The sequence below is a fragment of the Passer domesticus genome, chromosome 7 (assembly GCF_036417665.1).
Source record: "Passer domesticus isolate bPasDom1 chromosome 7, bPasDom1.hap1, whole genome shotgun sequence".
NCBI classification, from domain to species: domain Eukaryota; kingdom Metazoa; phylum Chordata; class Aves; order Passeriformes; family Passeridae; genus Passer; species Passer domesticus.
The window spans coordinates 7,816,821-7,836,762 of NC_087480.1; the positions used below are offsets into that span (position 1 = coordinate 7,816,821).

At 43.3% G+C, this 19,942-nt stretch overlaps 1 long non-coding RNA gene across 6 annotated transcripts in view; it reads right to left on the reverse strand.

Moving 5' to 3' along the window:
* Window positions 1-3,540: 3,540 nt before the first annotated feature.
* LOC135304375 (uncharacterized) overlaps window positions 3,541-19,942 on the reverse strand; it is a 35,546-nt gene continuing 19,144 nt past the window's right edge. For 3 of the 6 annotated variants that reach the window (XR_010365789.1, XR_010365791.1, XR_010365792.1), the window contains exons 4-8: window positions 18,761-18,934; window positions 17,696-17,749; window positions 14,335-14,425; window positions 12,303-12,460; window positions 9,808-10,353 (exon numbers count right to left, since the gene is read on the reverse strand). This is a non-coding gene — a long non-coding RNA (uncharacterized LOC135304375). Of the gene's footprint in view, window positions 8,371-9,807; window positions 10,354-12,302; window positions 12,461-14,334; window positions 14,426-17,695; window positions 17,750-18,760; window positions 18,935-19,942 lie in introns of those variants that run through there. The other 3 variants (XR_010365790.1, XR_010365793.1, XR_010365794.1) reach the window with 3 other exon arrangements.

Genomic DNA, 19,942 nt, shown 5'->3' on the forward strand with positions numbered 1-19,942 from the left:
AGCAGAAGGTCCTGTCAAATCAATATTTGGCTTTCATACAAAGTCTGAGGACACAGTCTGACCACTGCCATCTCCACAGCTTCTCCTTACTCTTTTGGGAAGAGCAGCACTGGTTTACAACCCTGTGTCATCCCAGCCTGGGGAAATATAAATGTATTTGTGCAGAATGGGCCTGTTAGCTAAACCTCTGCTGCAGGGCACAGCTCAGGTGATCCACTGAATTTTATCTGCATCCCCTCAAAAGCCTCTGGGAAGCCTCAGGAAGCTTAAATAATGTAAGGGCACCAAGCACTGAACCCAGCCCCTTGACGCTTGAGTTCAACCACTTCGCTTTTAGCCTCATCACCCAGTGAAGAGGAGGGAAGTGGTGCTGGCAAAGTTTGCCTTGCAGTGGGGTGAGAGCAGGGAGAGGCAGGGGAGGGGTGCAGGGGAGCACTCCAGTGCCTGAACACTCCTCAGCATCATCCCTGGTGTTCTTCTGGCTGCTCAGGAGCCTGGAGCCCTGCCAGGTCTGGGAGTGAGGTGAGACTTGTACAGAACCCCCAGAGAGCAAGGGCTCTGTCAGGGCAAACCACCTGAGAGAGCCAGGAGAGGAGAGGATTTGGGGCACCCAGGTGACCTGGGATGTGGCTTTGCTTCCCTACCCTTGCTGGAGTAAAGGTACAGTGAAGATGGAGTAACTGCAAGTATCAGTGGAGAAGAAAACCATGGCAACAGAAACTTAGCTCCTATGTTAATATATTGCTATCAAGATATTTGCCAAGTGCAACTCCCTGGGAAAAACACATTTTTCATCAGTACTGCACAGAAATTAGCATCAGAAGAATTAATGCACTTAATAACTGACAAGGAACACTGAGAAATGTGCATGAGATATGAAGACAACTGTATTTATGTGTCCCTTCAACCTATAGCAAACACCAGCTAACTGGATAAATGTCACTGCAAGTTTGAATCATGACTTGGTGTCATTTTAAATTCAAGTGGAGCAAGGATTTTCTTTATTTAGCTAACACTGGAAGTGACATAATGAATAAAGGGCACAAGCTCCTTTTTTGTGTTGCAAATCTTCCAGCCTTTAACCTAGAAAAAGGTGAAGGCATTTCTGAAACAGGTCAGGTCATAGGCTAATCTGCTGGTTTGTACCCAGAGGAGATGTGCAGCAGACATGGGACCTGTCAGACCCTTTAAGTCCTGGGGGCTTAGGCCATCTCCTCCTCCTCACTTTTCCTGCCCCATCTAAGCCAGGAGACTCTGCAGCCCCTGGCCTTGCTGTGCAAGCATCTTCCAGCCAGGAGAGCCCCCACATTCAGCCAGACCTCTGCTGTCCCACAGAGCAGCAGCACAGAAAATCCATGCCTGGCTGTAGGAAATCCAGGGTTTGTGTGCTGGGCTGAGTGCCTCCAAGCCCACTCTAACACTCTGATCCTTGGCTTATCTCCAAGGTTGTCTCCTGCTACCCCACACTCCCAACAGCACGATTTCCCTACAAGGTTTTGATATCTGCCCTCCTTCCACACCACAGCCTGCTGATCTGAAGTGCTAGACAACAAGCAACCAGCTTGCCAGAGCATCTCTGGGCTTTTCATCCTTCTCTCAAGAGAGTCCACTTCTTGGCTTTGGCCCACAGAAAGAGAGAAGAACCATTTCCCCCCAGCTCTAATTCATTAAATACAAAACACACAGACTACAAGCAGCATCAGTGCATTTATATGAATATTTTTGAAGGAATACCAATCTCTGCATTATTTTTTTTAAATATACTGCTTCACCAACAGACAGGACTGTCTATTGTCAGATATGCACTGCAGAACCAAGTCCTGGGTTTGCTTTCAGGACCTGCAGAGACTTTAGGAAACTTGGGTGGTGATGGGCTTGTTTTTCTATCTGAAGTAACTGCTCATTCATATGTTTCTAGAAGATGTTTTTTCCAGACCTGCCCCCAGACCTTCCCCTCCCAATGATTAAGCTCTGTTTGCTTACACTGAAGGCAGTATAGCTGATATGCATTCTGTCTCTCAGCCTGTAACCTTGGAACAAACTGACCACTTTATTCAGCCTCTCGATTTCAACAGGGAACATTATTTAGTACCACATGCAAATTGGCATCTTAGCTGTGAGAAAAATAGAGACTGATTCACTGTTCAGCTGATGGGAGGAATTACCTCCATCACTGTGTGATTCATCTTGATTCATCCCACACCAGGAATCACGAAGGAATAATTTAAAGCCAACTCAATATATTGTAAGCTCTAAGTGGGAAAGCCTGTGCTGAGTACACATTGCTGATGGGCAAAATCAAAGTGTGGGGCTATCCTGTTGCAGAGGAGCAATACTGCAAAGATGGAAGCACAGTTACAGAAATGGGTTCTTTTCCCTCACCCATGGTTCACTGTGGAAAGCTGAGTCTCACAGGACAAGGTGGAAAAAGAAACAAGGTAGAGAAAAAGCATAAAAAATTTATTGTAGGCAAAGCAAGATCTGTGCAGGGAAAGAGTGACAAAAATTGAACTGCTACATATCCTGATGAGACAAATAGGAGAGGACATGGTAGGGCATCCTAAAACAGTGCAAAGCCTGGTGCTTGCCTGCTTGCACATGAGACAAACAGAGGACAGGTGACAAAAAGGGAAAGCACACAAGCTGGAAGAAAATGTGGGGGAAGAGGAGTTAGGAAAGCAGCAACACAAAGCAGATACTCCAGGACTCAGTAACGCCGAAAGATAGGGATAATGAGAAACACAGCCAGGAAAATAACTCAAAGACCAGAAGGATTCAGGTTCCCTGATGGGGTGGGGTAGCAGGGGTGACCTTGTAGACAAATTGCAGAGTATTTATCTGCCACAAAACACCATTTCTTTCAGGATCCTGCTATGGCCTAGACAAAGGGCTGCATGAGACAAAAAGATAGTGATTACTGCTCCCATGGCACAGGTTTAGCATATCCAGAAACAGGGGGGTTTCTAACCCTGACCTAGCACAGACTAGAAAGCCCTGCTGTGGTGTTGGGGGAACACAGGCAGGGCAGCCCTGCAGAGCAGGACCAGGTTATGGATTTACTAAGTGAACACTCTGAAACACTGTAATTGCCATCTGGGCTGCATTATTGCAATATGGGGGTTTTAATGGAGAGTTAAGAGCAGTGCTGACCTTTAAATACCCTAAGTATTTTAAAGCTGTACTAGAAGATTTTGCACCAATTATTTATTAGCATTATAAGTAAATGAGTTATTATCATTCATGAATTCTGTAACAGTCAATTTGTTTCTCTGCCCAGAGCCTTGAAGTGCCTATTTCACAATTTCTTAGAGATGTAACCATAGGAACTAAGTGGTTGCCAACATAAACCCTCACAATTAATGACAATAAGCTTTCACCCTATTGAGTGATAGTGAAATGTATACAGAGCTGATGAAATGCACCTCAAGGGCCATGGGACCCTGAAGGCAGAAGCACATCAACTGGCTGTGCAACACTCACATGCTGCCTCAGTGAGGGCATTGGCTCAGCTGAGCATTTTTGAAACTCTCCCACAGAGAATCATGCTGTGAAATGGAAGACCAAGAAGGCAGATTTTCTGCCCTGGAAAGCAGAGATCCCTCTGAGCTGTGATAGAGAGCAAGGACAGTGCCCTTGACCCATTCCCTGAGCATCACAGAGGAATGGTAAATAGCAAGAGAGAGGAGCCACAGCTCCCCAGGGACCCCGGGAAAGCTGCAGCACTGGAGGGCCACTCCTGCAATTTGAGCAGAACCCAGAGCTCCCTGCAGTGCAGCACCCACCCAGGATGAGGGTTCAGCTGTGCTGCCTCCTGCACTCACATCTTTTCTGTGGAGATCCTTCCTGTCCCTTTCACATTGGGATGAATATTTTGCCTCTGTTCCCCTCTGAAGAGTGGGTTTGTTTTTTTCCCTGAGCATCTATTGCTGGAGGAAAGACAGCTCCACTGCAGATGATCATCCTTACGTGGGTGTGTGATTTCCAAGCAATAAGATGGCTTTTCCCAAGAAAGGTTCACAAAAACTCCATCTCTGGAGGTGATAATTTTATATGCATAAATACCAGACCAAGGACAAATGCTTTTGCTCTTGCTTGCCTGTGACCAGGAAGGCACAAGACCTTCTTGCAGGGGAGAATGTTCAGTAACACCTGAAAGCAAACTGGTTTCTTGCCAGGGAGACTTCATCAGGAGTTTTTGACATTTATGGTAACAGGCACAGAGGACATCTTGAAAGACATCTCCATTTACTGCTTCAAGAGAAATACCCAGATGACTTTTCCCACAGCAAGTTATGGTAGAAATTAGAATATGGAAATTAGAAGCATCCTTTTAAATGGTTTTGGGCTTCATGAGGTGGCTCTATCAGAAAGAAATTCAAGACTTTCCTGTTTCTGAGATTCTTCCCAGAGTGATGCTGTGTAGGAAGATTGAGAGCGTGCTCCAGCTCCAGAGAAAGAAGCAGTTCTTTGCCCACAAGGTGGTGGAGAACACAAGAGCAGTCACCTGGAGCCTGAGCAAAAGGGAACAGAGCCCTTTGGCTGCCAGGGAGATGTTCAAGGAGAGGGTGCAGGGAAATGTCAGCAGCACGTGAGGGGCTGCAGGCACATCTCCAGTCTGGCAGCACCGAGGGAGTGAGGGGCTGCCAGAGCCAATGGGATCAACCCTGCAAAGGAGCAGAACTGAGAGGTTGTCATTTAAATCCTTGTGAATGAAAACAGCTGAAAGGGGGCACAGCAATGCCTTCCTTTTTTCCCTTGGGGAGCGCTGCTAGAGAAAAGTGAAGTGCTTCAAGAGGGGTAGCACAGGCAGGGCAGAGCTCTGCACACACACTTCCATTTCCATCTGAGCTCTCTGCATACAAATCCTTGCATTAAGTGATGCCGTGCTGATTTTTGCCTTTTTTTCTTTTATATATTCTCTGTATTCTTTACACAAATATTTGTAGCTCTGTAGACTATAATTGCATCCAGAGCTAGTTTTCTCAGTACTTTTCCCTGCCCTGATAGGCAGAAAGACAAAATATATTCCAAAGCCCCTATCCTAGCTTGGTTCTCCCTGGGACCCAAGACCAAAAAACAGCTCTTAGAGACACATTTTCATCAACAGGTTCAGTTTCCATCTGAGGGGAGAGGATTTAGCAGGGCCTTGAACTGGAGGGGAATTGCATCACCACCAGTGTTCCTAATCAGTGATTTTTGTCAATTACACGAATTTAATAAACTTATAAAACTGTATGCACCCCCGTTAGGGGTGGGCTTTTGTTGACATTTTCTGTATTTGCCCCTGGAGGCCTCCAGTAAAGACCAGGCTTTATGTTACTATGTATACTAATATTACCTCAAAAGTACGTGTTGTTTCATTTCTAGGTTTCTTAAGGCATCATAAGAAGCCTCATTTGGCTTCTGCAGTGCAATAATCCTACCAATAAAGAAGCCTGTTTGAATATTTGATGCCATTGAGGAAGCTGTACTGAACCCTTAGACAGGTTTTTGGTTATCTCAGTCATCAGAAACACTCAGAATCCTCTGTGTTTAAATGTATCTGTCTTCAGCTCGGTACAGATACACAGTTCCTGGCAGATAACAGTGTCACACCAGATAATAAGCTCCTGCTGCTGGATAAAGCACTTGGAGGAAGATGCACATCTGAATTTCTATTCCCTTGCCTTTAATGAGATGCCATCAGCTCAAGTTTGGCCCCATATTTAAATGTCATTAAGAGAAGTTCTATGCAACCATAACAACAATAAAAAAAAAAAAATCAGCACAATTTCTACTGGAAATGGGATTGTCTTGCAAACCCACATTTCTTCGCAGTCTTCATGCAGAACTGAGTTGGCAGATAAGAAATCACACCCAGCGAGGATGGGACTGAGAGATCTCACAGGGTGACCCAGGGCTTGGTCACCCTGGAGGGGCCGGGTGTCCCCCAGGCAGGGATGCAGCCTGTGACACGTGGCAGCCCTGTCCCCACCCCGAGCACTGCTGCCAGCGTGGCACAACGCTGTGCAGTTTAATTTGACACTGACGCACTGGTGTGGCCACAGCCGCACAGGCAGAAGAGCTCTGGAGACTGAGAGGTTCCATTTCCAGAGGTCTGAGCTCCTCCATGCCCCAGCACACATCCATTGCTCCCCAAAGCAGCTTCTCCCACTGAGGCTCAGACCAGTCAGATTTGGTGTTTTTCCTCTTTCTCTGCTTCATATGCTGCTGACTTCCAGTGTGCCCACTGCCACATCCCAAACTTGATGAAAATCTTGGTGACCTCTGAGGGTTTTAAGATTTCAGAAACTCATTTTCTCCTTCATATTCCAGCAGGAATAACTTGGAAAATAATCATTTGGCCATATATATATATTTATATCCCATCGTATTATATTCTAAACAACTGCCTTGGGGCATGAGAAACCACATTAAAATGCATGCAAACTGAGTTAACAAATGTCAGCCAGAGGTCCCAAATACAAACTGTGCTTCTCAGACCCCAGGCTAGAAGTCTGAATAAACAGATGTTCTTTGCACTGTGCCCTGAAGGTTAAACTTAACCTTTGTTAGACAAACAAGGGACACTGATACTCTGCTAAATAAGAAAGGTCGATGGCATGTATAATCAATAATATTAGACCATTTGACACATTTTAGGTTAAGGGTATTAGCAGAGGAAGAGAAGTTATAATATTTCAAGAAGAGGAGAAGCAGACACACTGTGCACAATAAATCAAAAGATTAAAGAGTTCAGAGGCACCCAGTGAGAGGCAGCAGCTCCCTGTTTCCACACCTACTTTATTTGCAGCTTGGGCTCCACCCCAGCTGGAGGGATGGTATCCAAGGAATGGCTCCTCTCTGACACCCTGCTCCTGGCAGGGTTTCAGGTCGACTCACAACAAGACCCAGGTTTTACTTCTTCTTACCAGTGAGTAAGAAGAGAAGTTTACTTCTCTTACCAGGAGATCTGGATGTGAGTAAATTTTATTAGAAGCACTCCTATCCATAACTCCATATCCACGCTCACAAAGAGACTTAAATGAAAAGTCCAGAAAAACCTATAAGAAAAACTGTGAAACAATTTCCCATGATCATAAAAACAGAAGAGAAAGTTATGGAAATCCGAGTCACTGTTTTTTCCCTGGAAACACAAAAACTAAATATGCTGGAAGACTCTTTGTTTCCTCACAAGTTGGTCAGCAGGGTTTTTTTTTTTTTCTTGTGCTCTTTTTTGGCTTTGCAGTTTGAAATCAAGGCACGTGCTCCTCTTTGCTTTTTTTTTTTTTTTTGCAATCTCCATTGATTTATATTCCTCTAGGCTGTGCTGATTTTTCCTGCCTCTGCTTCTATTCTGCTCTAAGCTACCCTGCATGCCTTAATCTGTGGAATTTTTTATTATCTTCTAATTCATGTAGATATCCATCTTTCTAGCTCAGCAAAAACTAACAGGAATATGAATGGTCTGTGTTCCAGCTGTGTGTGTGGCAGGAGATTCCTCCCACATCTGGTTGCTCTGACTTACCCATCTGATTTCTCTTCACATAACCAAGTGAATCCTGTCTCTACCCAGGCCGTGCTTGCTGACCACGGAGATAATTTTTAATGTGGTTCCCATCCCACAGGAGCAAGGATTGCCAGGGTTATGTTCCTTCCTGCTCGGCTGAGTTACACATCACTAACTAGTCTAGAATGACTCTCAAGGACCCCTGTTACTCAACAGAGCACAATCAACAGAATTACTTAATGTTTTGTCATGTTGTTTCAAGAATAATGGGTTCAGGCGAGGTGACAATGCCTTGTAAACTGTCTGCAATGAGATACATTCTATTAGGAAAGTACAGAACTACAATTGTTGATCATCTAATTAAATTCCAGGCTAAGTTTGCTGCAATTTGATTAACTCATGTGTTCTGAGTGACTCACAAACATTTTGAAATAAGGGGCTGGTATGACAACTGTGCACAATGATACAGAAAATAAAGGCCTTTTCCATGCCAATTGGAAATAAACCCACATTTATTTAAATAAAGATATGAATTATTTATGGCACTTCTGAAACACAAAGATGCTGATGCAGACACTATCATAACAGAGAATATAAAAGCAGAAACTAAACATGTGTCTTACCTGCCAATAATCCTGCAAGACAACTAAAGAAATAGTGCCTTGTTTACTGTAGTGGGCTGTTCCTCCCAACACACAGTGGACGTGAGTTTTTCTATATTTCATCTCAAAGTCAACTAGAATACCTTATATACTCATGCTAAATCACTCCAAAGCTGAATCTTTATTATTGTTATTATACAGAGAAAATCTCTGTTGATTACATCCAGACAAATATGCCCATTTCTATCATAAGCTTTACAACAGTTTTATTGCCTCTCACTGAAAAGTCAGCAATTTGCAAGATTTAACAAAAAAAAAAGAAAAAAGAAAAAGAGAGAGAGAAAAAAGAGAGAAAAAAGAAGAAGTTGAAAACTATTAAACAACACAAGTTTCATAGCCATTTTCCATGGGAACAAAGTCTTCTATAGTCAGGGCAATTATTCCTTTTAAAGTATAGCTTCCAGTGTTCTGTCGTGAGTTGCATTTAAAAGGGAATGAACTCATCATCTCACTGTTTAACCATCTGTAAATAGTCTAAATACAGGACATTAGATCTGGATAAGAAATCTCTGCAAAAATGTTCGTTGGTATTTAGTACAAATTAGAGTAAACTCCATTTTGTAGATGACATCAGAACTCTTTGTTCCTCACTGATTATCTGGAAGAGTTGATATTTCTGCTAAATGGTGGAATTTTGGCTGCCTTGAGTGAAAGTTGAGGGAGCATGGCTGAGGTAAAGTGTACCTAAATTCTGGCTAAATCAGTAGCTAGGCCATGGCAGATTCAAACCAGAATCCATGGGAAAGGGTGTGAGCCTCACAGCCCTGCTTCAGGGACCCACTGCTAGGGCTGTATCATTTCAATTATAAGCTGTCCAGCAGCCATGAATAAGATAAATATAATGATATCCTAGAGGTGTAGCACTTGCTGCATTTATAGCATTATCCCATCTGCAGCAGGGCATAATTTCACCAATACCCTTTTAAAACACAACTAGACTCTACTTTCAAGGGAGGGAATCAGTCCACTGGTGCCACACGGAGACAGAGCTGTCGTTCAGGAGCACAGCAGCCAAACATCATTTCCAGAGGAGCCCTTAATTGACTGCACTTGTGAAAGTTGCATCAAAATGTCCCAAAATGAGCACGTTGTCACTTTTATAATTTGCTGACAGTTTGCCCCCAGGTAAACCTCCAGCACACTAATAGTTTTTCTTGGCCAGCACAACCAATATAGACTTAATATCTTTCTTTGCTAAATAAGAGGAACATTTACAATAGCTGCTGGGTAGAAAATTAACCAAATGAACTCTTCAATTTGTCTGTCCCTGTCTGTCTCTCTCATTAATTTTTTATGGAAATCAAAGACTAATTCTGTCTCTCTGCTTGTAATCACATTCAAAACATGCTCATGACTCAGTAATCTGCTTATGAACATTGCTGTTCTCTGCAGTAACTCTGCAGACACCCACATTTGGGGCGGTCTGAATGTTCACACAGCTTGCAGTTGCCAACACAATTTTTATTCCTTGCTGTTTTTGTCATTTTAGAATCTCCCTTCCATTTTGAAAGCTATCAGGGCGAACAGGAAACTCATCAAGCCAAAGTCAGAAGTCACAAGAAGCTATTCACCACACTGCAAAACCCTGGTAAGCAATTTCTGATGGCTTTAGTAAAAAAAAAAAAAAGAATTTACTGATGATGCTTTTTTTTAAAAAAAAACAAGCCCAGCCTGAAAGGCCAGATGTGAAATCCCACACTTATTATCCCAATACAAGGGAAGTCTGATCCAAATTTGTTCTTTTGGCTTGAGCCAACGCTATTTGCTCAGTTCCTCTGCATACAGAACATAATGGGAACGAGGTTTTATTTCAAATTTCAACTAGTTGCCAAGATGTTAACTTTCCTAGCTGTGTTCAGCATCATAATTACCTGCTTCAACCAGTAATTGGTTGCCTTCATACAGCAGCAATAATCTAGTTATTATTCCTCATTCTGCCCCAGTCAAAAAGGCTCTGGGGAGGAACAGCGAGCAGGTATCCATGTCACCTTCCCAGCAGCTACTGGAATAAAAAGTGGCCAAGGAGAATTTCCATTTAATGGCAATACCATAATTTATGTGCTCCTCGACGAGGAGAGACAAAAGGCAGTGATGAAGCAAGGACCAGGAGCAGCTCTGTGGGAGCACGAGGGGCACAGCTGGGCTCATCATTGTTATCCTCTCAGCTGCATTTTGATGGCTTAGCAACACAGCTAATTTTACCTAAGAGGGAAATGGTGAAGCAAAGTGATAATACTTCTTTATTAAGCAAATGCACTCTTATTTATAGCCAGATTTTGGATCACAAAAAATAAAAGAGATGAACACAGAGCTTCTTTACTATTTTTTTTGTGTGTGTGCATAATTAGTACAAATGTTTTTCCACATTCAAATCATGTACCAAAATCAACTATCCTCCAGCATGTAAATGTTTTTCTGACTGTATGGACAGCACAAATACAATGTCAGGAGAGTTTGTAGCAAAATGGTTTGAACACTTCTACTTAAAACCCTGCTCTATAGACAAAAAAATGCATGTATGTATAGCAGAGATCTGGTAATGTATTCAAACGTTCTCTCATGCTTCCTGTGATCAGTCCCCAGAGCATAATATTTTGGAAGAAGCTAATTTGTTACATAATCTAAAGAAAACAATCACAGGCTTCCCAGCTTTGCTCACACAACAAATATAAAACCAAAAAGGATTTCTTTATTCTTAAAGAATGAGCCATGAGTTGCCTAAAAATAAGCTTTCATAAGCACATAAAAATAAACACCACAAATATGAGTGAGAGAGAATTCTAAATGAGACATTTCTTAGACTTGGGATGGGAAAAGAATAATGAAGTAACATGTGAAAACTAATTCTCTTTGATTTGACATGTTGATTTTTGTGTGTTTACAGCTAGACAGGGATTTGCTGAGAGGTGTCCGTGAGGACATGCAAGTGGGTCAGAATGACAAGTTTCTTCAAGCTGAATTGCACCATTTTTTAAAAATTACCTTCTGGAGAAAGTCTAAGGACAAAAACACACCTTTGCTAGCTAAGCAAAACTCTCCTAAAAGTTCTTGTGCAGAATGTACTCTACTTCTGATTATTTACCATTTCTTTGTTTTATTTTGCCAAGTACAGTATTTCCATATCAATCTAGAGCATGCTCATTTTAGGCTTTAAAACTGGGTCAACACACCCTGGAAATTCACACCAAACTGCAGTTCCTGAACACAGATAGGCAGAGTTGTCAAAATATTCTCATCACTGAGTAAATTTGTGCTTAGAGCAAAACCAACAGCCTGGAAAACACAAGTGCCCTGCAAGCTATCAATTAAGCCTTACATCAGGATAAACTTGTGTCAAGAGGAAATTATTTCCATTTTACCTGGAGAGATTCAGCTCTGCTGAGACACACAGAGAAGGACAGCTCAGCAAAGAGTCCACTTGCCTAAAGAAAGGGCACATCCTTGCTGTGCTCTTTGATAAGGTGCTACAGGGAGCTCCTGCACCCTCTCTGGGGTATGATTTAACCTGAGCATTACCTGAGATTTCAAAGCATTCCCATTCCTCATCAAAATGAAGGAAAAATGCTTTCAGGATGTGCTTTTGCAAAAGCCACAAAGTGTCCCCAGAGGAACCCAACACTTCATGACTGGGGCAGGAATTTGGTGTCTGGGCTTTGCACACAAAGCCCTGAAGTCAGGGAGGTGCAGTGGGGAGATAAAGCAGCTCTCCACAACAACCTGGATGTCAGAAAATTCACCTTCCTACAAATCCTCTGGGGAGCCTCCTTTTCCCCCAGCTGGTTTCTCCTTGCTTACAGCTTTCTGTGCCCATGAACCATTTTAGCTCAGAATAACAAGATGAATCAAAAATACTGAGAGATAAGTAAAACTGCAGGAAGAATGCAACATATTTGAAATTTTTGAAGTTTCTTTCATTTGCAGTGGCTCAAATTGGACTTTGTGTCTTTTTTTAAGCTTCTCTTAATGCCTCTAATTAAAGAATTCATTGTGTTTGACTAACACATGTAGAAACATATTTCATACAATAGTACCTGAACCACATTTTTTCATTAACTTTATCAAAATTGACATCTGGTAGGTTTTTTCTGATCTTTGAAACAGATTGAAGACAAGAAAGCTTTTAGAGCACACGTATCCCAGGTTATGCTTACCAACCACTCTTCCTAGCTCCATATCAAACACAGAGCCAGACGGGAAAATCAGGTGGGTTTTCTCTTCCTGTGGATATTCTTCCTGTGGAAATGGGTAGGAACTGAGTCTGCTTGGAGGACAGGATTCTGAGTGGGGGGTTCAGAGGCCAAGATTAAACCTTTGAATTAAAGGGAAGGTAGAAACATATTAAAGACTATTTCATCACCTCTGGTTCTGGGAGGGGTGTCACTATTCACTGCAAGTTGTACTCAGATGGAGAAAAGCATCTTGCTCAAGATTCAAAACATGGCACCACCAAATGAAAGGGGGAAATATTGGTTCCATAGACTCCAATAAAAAAATTCCCATAAGCTTGGGAGATGCCAGATCTTCCTCCTGAAACATTGGCCACATCTCTGGCTCCCTGCACTGACATTTTACTGTTCTAGTACCACTATTTCCTCTGCTTTTACATGCCATCCTCCTCACTTAATCCTTCCTCCATTTAAGATGTATTTTATGAGGTTGCTTTTCAAGGCACCACCTTGCCCCACCTGCTCTGTATCTTTATCTGCTGCCCTTTCCTTTCATTTCACCTTTTGCATCTTTTTCAAAGCAACTGAAGAAAATTTAACCTTTACTGTGCAGCATCTTTCCAGCCAAAGGAGGCAGGAGAAATCAAGATCTACCTCCCTTTTCCCATCCCAGTACCTCGTGAATGTTTTGGTTCAGAGGAGTCTGAACTAACAGACATAAAATTTGTTCAAATGTGTTTTCCTAGGCTGGTCCTAATTCAGTGTTCTTTTACAAAGCCACACTGCTCTGTCTTAGATTCCAGTGGGATTTAATGAACAGGGAAATATCCCTTTTGAAACACCCCATGGCTTTCAGGCCACTGAATGGGGTAAATGTAAATTGAATCTGAAGATCATGTGATTTTAAAAAAACTGCAATAGATGAGCCTAATTTCCAACCAGATACATTTTCTAATAAGACACATCTTTCCCTTCCAGTTCTGGTGCTGCCAATATCGTGCTGCATCTCATAGCATGGCAGCACACATGGATGGGTCAGAAGAGTTCAGTCTTAAATTTGTAGGAAAAATGATGCTGTACATATTTTCCAGTTCTTGTCCGTGCTAAACTCTCCATCTTGAGATATGCAACATTTACCAGCTTACATATTTTACATTTCCCACTTTGAATGCCCATTCACCTTCTGCTTTGAACTGTTTCAGGGTCTGTTAACAAGGGAAGATAGAGCTGCTCAGAAAAATAAATTACTTTTCAAAAAATATCGCAGTAGTGCAGGCATGTTTCTGAGTAACTGGGTTGAGAAAAGGGACAGCAACTACAAACCATAAACTTAAAAGTACCTGGACAAATTGACTTTGCATTACAAATTGAGCCTTTGCTATTAAAGGCATCAATTTGTATTATGTTAGTAGTCAATTCAAGTAGTAGTTAATAATATTTCATTAAAGTTAGTAATTAATTCAATAACAAAATTAAATATTATCAACATTATTTTAAATTATTATTATTTAATACAAATATTAAATAATCAAATTCAATAATAGTTAATGGTTAATTCAAATCACCTACTTAATGTCTAAAGGACCTATGTAAAGAGAACTTACTTTCAAGACTACAGTACCAATGAGCTATGGTAACATCATTTTTTAGCTCCCCAAAGGGTGATTTCAAAAGTTAAAACTAAATTTCTGACCTTACACTGTTACCCAGAGGCAACCTTCTGTTGCCCACTGACTAACACAGCACTAATCTGATTTCCAGGAGACATTCAGCTTTAATTCCTCTTGTCATCAGTAAAGGAAATGAGCTGGCCCATGCCCTGCCTTTACAGCTGTTAGTGATGAGACTGGCAGGATAATTCAGGCTGAGTCCTCTGTCCCCAGACCTCAGAGCAGCCTGGTGTGTCTGTGCTGCAGAAATCCCTGCCCTAACCTGCACTGGAGTGGGGCAGGGCTGTCTCAGGTGATGGGTGACCCTTCCCCACCTCCTCTCCAAACTCCTGTTAGGTGAAACCCACCTCCACAGGGTCTCTCCCTGCCCCAAGTGCTCATCAGGCTCCTGTCTCTTGTACATGGCTCTGCAACAAACAAACAGACAGAAACTGCCTCCTGCCAAAGGAGAAAATTGCAAGAAGAAGAGATTAATGTGGAACAGCTGTGCTGTGGATTTTTTTAATAATTTCCTGAAAATAAACTTTAATGGCAAATTAAGAACAGAGATTAGCTCTGCAGTTCTGTGTCCTCAGAGGGTAACTTGATTGCACAAAAGCAAAGCCAGAGCTTGGCACCAGGGGCAGCTCAGCTGGCAGTGCCTCCCTGGAGCTGGTCAGGGATGGGAGAGTGGCTGGCAGGAGCTGCTCTGCACACCCTGCTCATCTCTGGTCAGCTCTGCCCACCCTGCTCATCTCTGGTCAGCTCTGCACACCCTGCTCATCTCTGGTCAGCTCTGCCCACCCTGCTCATCTCTGAGCAGCTCTCCACACCCTGCTCAGCTCTGGCTCCTGCTTTTGGGAGCTCCACTTGCTGTGAGCTCACTCAGGAGGAAAAAGGAGGTGATGGCCCAGTGGATCAGCTTGGCTGCTCCTGTCCCCTGTGCCTGAGAGGCAACCCAAGAGTTTCTGGGCAGTGGTTGAACACATTGCCCATGGCAGGGAAGTCACTGCCTCTGCCAGTTCAGGCTTCCCTCCTGAATGTATCTTTTTTTCAGCAGTTCAGAGGCCCAGATGAACCAAAACCAGACCTTTCAGGTCTCCTCAAATGTTGGTTCCCACCACAGGAGCTGACAGCAAGGTGGCAGCCTGCACCCCACTGGCATATGTGAATGTGTTTTCTGAGCTCACCAAGAACTCAAGTCCTTCAGTTTGCATCTCCCAAGTTCTCAGCCACTCTCCCCTCTGCTTTCCACTCCTAGAGCAGCTCTTACTCCCTCTCCCAGCAGCAGGGCCCCAGGAAGGTGAGCTCAGTGGTGTGACAGCCCCTTCCAGGCAGTGATGGCATACAAGGTAAGGCACTGCCTGCCTCGTGGAATGTCTGCTGCCTCCAGCAGTGTCTATTTCTAGGGCCATGCCTGGTTCAGCTTGCCCAGGAAACACCTTCCTTGTGGAGCCCCCAGTCCTGAACACAGATTTGTCAGTGCAGAGGGTGTCAGCTCCCCCCTGCAGCCCCTGAGTGCTGGAGTGGTGCCTCTGCAGGGACTGCCTGGGCTGGGGCTCCTGGCTGGGTGGCAGATGGAGGCTCCTCCTGGGGGAGGGAGGTTTCCCTGCTGCACTCCTGGGATCTGTGAATTAAACACCCTGGCTCCATCATCAGTTTCTCCTGTAATGACTGGGCACTGACAGAGAGGGATGAAAACACCAAGTCATTCCTCCTCCTCTGAAAGGATAAAGGCCAATAAAAGATGGATGTTGGCAGGCTGGCATGAATTACCACGCAGGCTGATGTTCTGAAAAGTCCCAGCTTTGCCAGCCTGCCTGACTGCTTCATGGACATTGAATAACATGACCCCAAGCATGACAGAAACTACTTGTGTCTGCAGAAATGATGTCAATTCATTTTGAAGTTAATTCATCCAGCTCTGATCACTGCTTTTGCTTCAGCTGAGAAAAGACATTAATCTGTTTAATTTCTCCCTCTGTGTTTCAGATCAGACAATCCATTTACTGAATGTGATTGATAAATGAATTAACTGTGCAACATTCATTTCTTTCACTAGTTCAGAACACACAAACTGAAAATAAGTCACTACAAACCTCTATATATGAAAGATAAACTACAGATCATTCAGGATATTGTAGAGTTCAGTACCAGAGGAGGATTGAAAGATTGTTTAACCTTGTCCAGTCCAATTCTTCCTCACCTTGCACCCTCAGCAGCCATAAGAAATCACCAGCATTGCCTGGTCAAACACAAAAATCTGTTTGGATGGATATATTGCATCTCGCAGGAGAATTTGCCCTGCATGCTTTTCTGATTTGTTCTCTTACTCCAACAAGCAAAATTCCTGTTTTGAAAATATTTTTGACACATCCTACCAGAATGTAAAATGAAAGCACTTTTGGTACTAAATCTTTGCCACTTTTAATGTTTGCTTGCTTGCTGAAAGAGCAAATGTGAAGTGCATGGTATGTGAGAGGAGAGGGGCAGAGATGGAAGCTCCCAGAAGCAGACCCAGGCTCACAAAAAGTGACACTTTCTCCTTTACCAACCCACAGAGACGTGTGGGGAAGGTTGCAGCTGAGATACACCTGATTAATGGAAAATTGCTTCTTAACAATGATGAACCACTTATCAGGAAACACAAAGCACATCCAGTTCCTTCCAAACATGAAGACATTTACTATCTGCTCTATAAGCTTTATTACAGTATTTCCTACAAGTTTTATGCATGCAATCAAAGCATCTACATCAAGTTCTGCACATTTTAAACACCTCCATAAAGCAGAGTAATGACCTCCCCCCCCACAAAAAAAAAGTTTATAAACCAATAATATTCAAGTTTTACATCGGTGAGGCACAAATATTAAGCATATGCAAATTGCACTGATAAATCTGGAATGAGCATGTAGCATCCAGCACTGTGCACAGTCACTGGAGATGCTGGGACAACAGACAGCATCAGGAGAGGCTGATGCCAGACTTCTTGAGTGAGGAAACTAATGCAAACATGTTCATAGTCTTTGGAAATGAAAGGGGTAGAGCAGTATTTCAAATGCCACCTAATCTTCACTAAAGCAAAGCAAAAGTCCTTTCTCAGGGTTGTTTAAAGCCCCTCTAATGGCACATAATTGGGAAAGGCACTTAATGAGTGCCCCCCCTGCCTGCCTTGGGCTGGCTGGCACCTCAGTGCAGGTCCCTGCCAGCTGAGAGCCTCGAGCAGCCAGGGGATACAGAAAGGACACCACGGGGAGGAGAGCATGGCACACTCAGCAGGGCTGCCCTGGCTCACTGCACGCTCCCACTGCCAGCCCAAGCCATCTGCCACGGGTGGGAAAGCACCCAAAGTGCTCCTTATTTTGAACTGAGTGATGATATAAAGATGTACAGGTAATCCCACAGCTCCCCCACAACAGAAAGGTTTGATATATGACTGATATATGATATATTCCAGCAAAGGACCTGCTCATGTCTTCATGGATTTCATGCACTGTGCATCTAACAGCAAATGTTGGCTGCTTTTCTTTGCATTGCACTGCAAGCTCATCAACAGAGCAGCAAGGTCGACTTCTTTGTAAGTACAGAGAAAGCAAAATGGAAAAAACAGTCATTGCATTATCCCCTCGTTCATCCCTGCTCCTTCTCCCACGCTCCAAGGACACACAGCTTTAGGGGTTACCCATGCTGCCAGTCTGGCCCAATAATTACATTTCAAAATAAAGTCACCTGTCAAGATGAAGTCTGCTTTCCTGATGATGCTGATCTTCTCTTCTTTTTGTACTGCAAAATAATACAAACAGAATGAGAGCACTCCCCCCCCCCCCCATATTTTTTCCCTTTTAGGCTGTATAATTTTAACCTCCAAACTAGGCCAGCTCGGAGAAGGAGCATTTAATCTGTTACAGTGATTAACAAAGCTGTTATATTGTTAAAGATTACATGTGAAGTGTTCGCCAAAATACCATCCACTTTGTGCAAATGCTTCCTAAATGGTGCTACGAAAAAGCATTGCAGAATGCAGAGAAGGACTAAAGAAAAGAGCCCGACAGAAACCCACCAGTCTGAAGCTCTGACGTTTTTGGCAGCCCCTCTTCCTGGGATATGAAATTATGTTACCCATCCATTAAGAAAGTCAGAACAATCCACAGCACACATAAATCAGTGATGTGTCAGGGGTGAGGAAAGCCTCATAGACTCCAAGATTAAATACAGCATGTCTCATATCTTCTGTTGCTAACTTGTATCTTTTCAAAATTAATCGGGAAATGTAGTGTATAGCCCTTTAACATAAATAAAATAGGGAGCAAACCTCTCTTCTCCCTTCATTTCTTCCTGGCATTTGTGCTGCCTGAAGATACAAACCTCCTGGTGAGTTTTGGGGGTGTTTGTGAACAAGTCCTGGTGTCTTTATTTTGGCTATAGCCTCGAGCCTTCTCCAGTAGTTGGAGGCATTTAAGCAGGCTTGGGGTCTGGCCAGGGCAGGAGGTTTCCCACCAGAAGAGCCCCATCCACCACTGTAATTTCACTTTGGTATCCCTTCATTTTGGTTCGACAGCTCTTGCTCTGTGGGCTTTCATACCTTTTTTTAATTTTTTTTAGGACATTCCCTATCCCAGCTGTGGTCCTGAAGGGCCAGGCACAGCTCCATAAATTGGATGTCACCCCTTCCTGCAGCTCTGCCCCCACCCAGACCCTGCAGCCCAGGGAGCTGCCGTGGAGCAGAGCACACACCTGCTGGCTGCCTCCTTGACTGAGCCATGATGGAGAAACATTTAATTACCCATTTATTACCTTTGTTAGGAGTCTCAGCAAGGGAAATGAACATTCCCATGAAAGCCTCTGCTTTTGTGCCCAAGTCAGGCGAGCACTGTTTCAGTAGAACCCCACCTGCCCATGCTGCAGTGTTTGTTGCCTTGTCTCATTTGCTCTTCTGGATCTTCTCTTTGCTTCAGCACGGCTGCTTTGCTGGAATAAAAAATAAAAGCATGCTGGGGAGAGCCTGGAGCTCAGCCTGGCTCCCTGTGAAACACACAACGCCGTGGGAAAAGGAGCTGACCTTTAAATCTTGTGTTGCACTGGGCTTGGATAACTCAAAGCTCTTTCTGCATGAAGATTTTCAAGAAAATGAGTAATATACAACAATTCATGGAGGCTCTGTGTTAGTTCACTGCTTTCTGATTTCCCCAACCCCCCAGCAAATGACCTCTCCCACATCTGATGTCTGAAGTACAGATGCTCTTCAGGTGCTGTGCTCATCTCTTGCCAGGGAGTGGGGGATATTTTACACCTTGCAGTGAGGGATTTTGTTGCCTTTGTAGAGATGTTCTGCAAAAGCTTCAGCTCCTTTTAGGACTAAAATTAAGCCTCTCTCACTGTGTGTTTAATTAACTTTTATTTGCTTGACATTTCATTTTTTTTATTATTTTTAAGCAGTCTGAGGTTCTTGGCATTAAAATCACGTGTAAACTAATTCAGCTGATAGATTATCTTCACAAAAGACATTTTTTTTTCTACCATCACACCACTAGGAATATTTTTCTGAGGAAAGAAAGTGGTTGCATAAACTCCCCTTGATTACCTGAGTACAATGGATGCTTTGCAAGGCAATAACAAGGGGAGAAAGTATCTGCTGAGAGCATGTTAACACTAAATCAGGGACTTTATGCTTCTGGTTGAGCTCCTCCAGGTACCAGTAAGGGAGAGGAGGGGCTGCAGAATATTTATTTTATTGGGGAAAAAAAAGCATTTATTTCCTCAGTGGTTTAAAACCTGATTTTAACCAGACCAAAGAAGAAAATAATCCCTGTACTCCTCCACCTGGTTACTGCCAGGCTTCTCCTCCCTCCCCTTCTATTTTGGGCATATTTTGGAAAGGCTCTGGTGTCTCTGAGATGTGAAGCCTTTTCTGCCTGAGTGACCATCAGAGGCCACACAGGAGCAGGGACAGGAGCAATGTAACCAACATGAAGAATA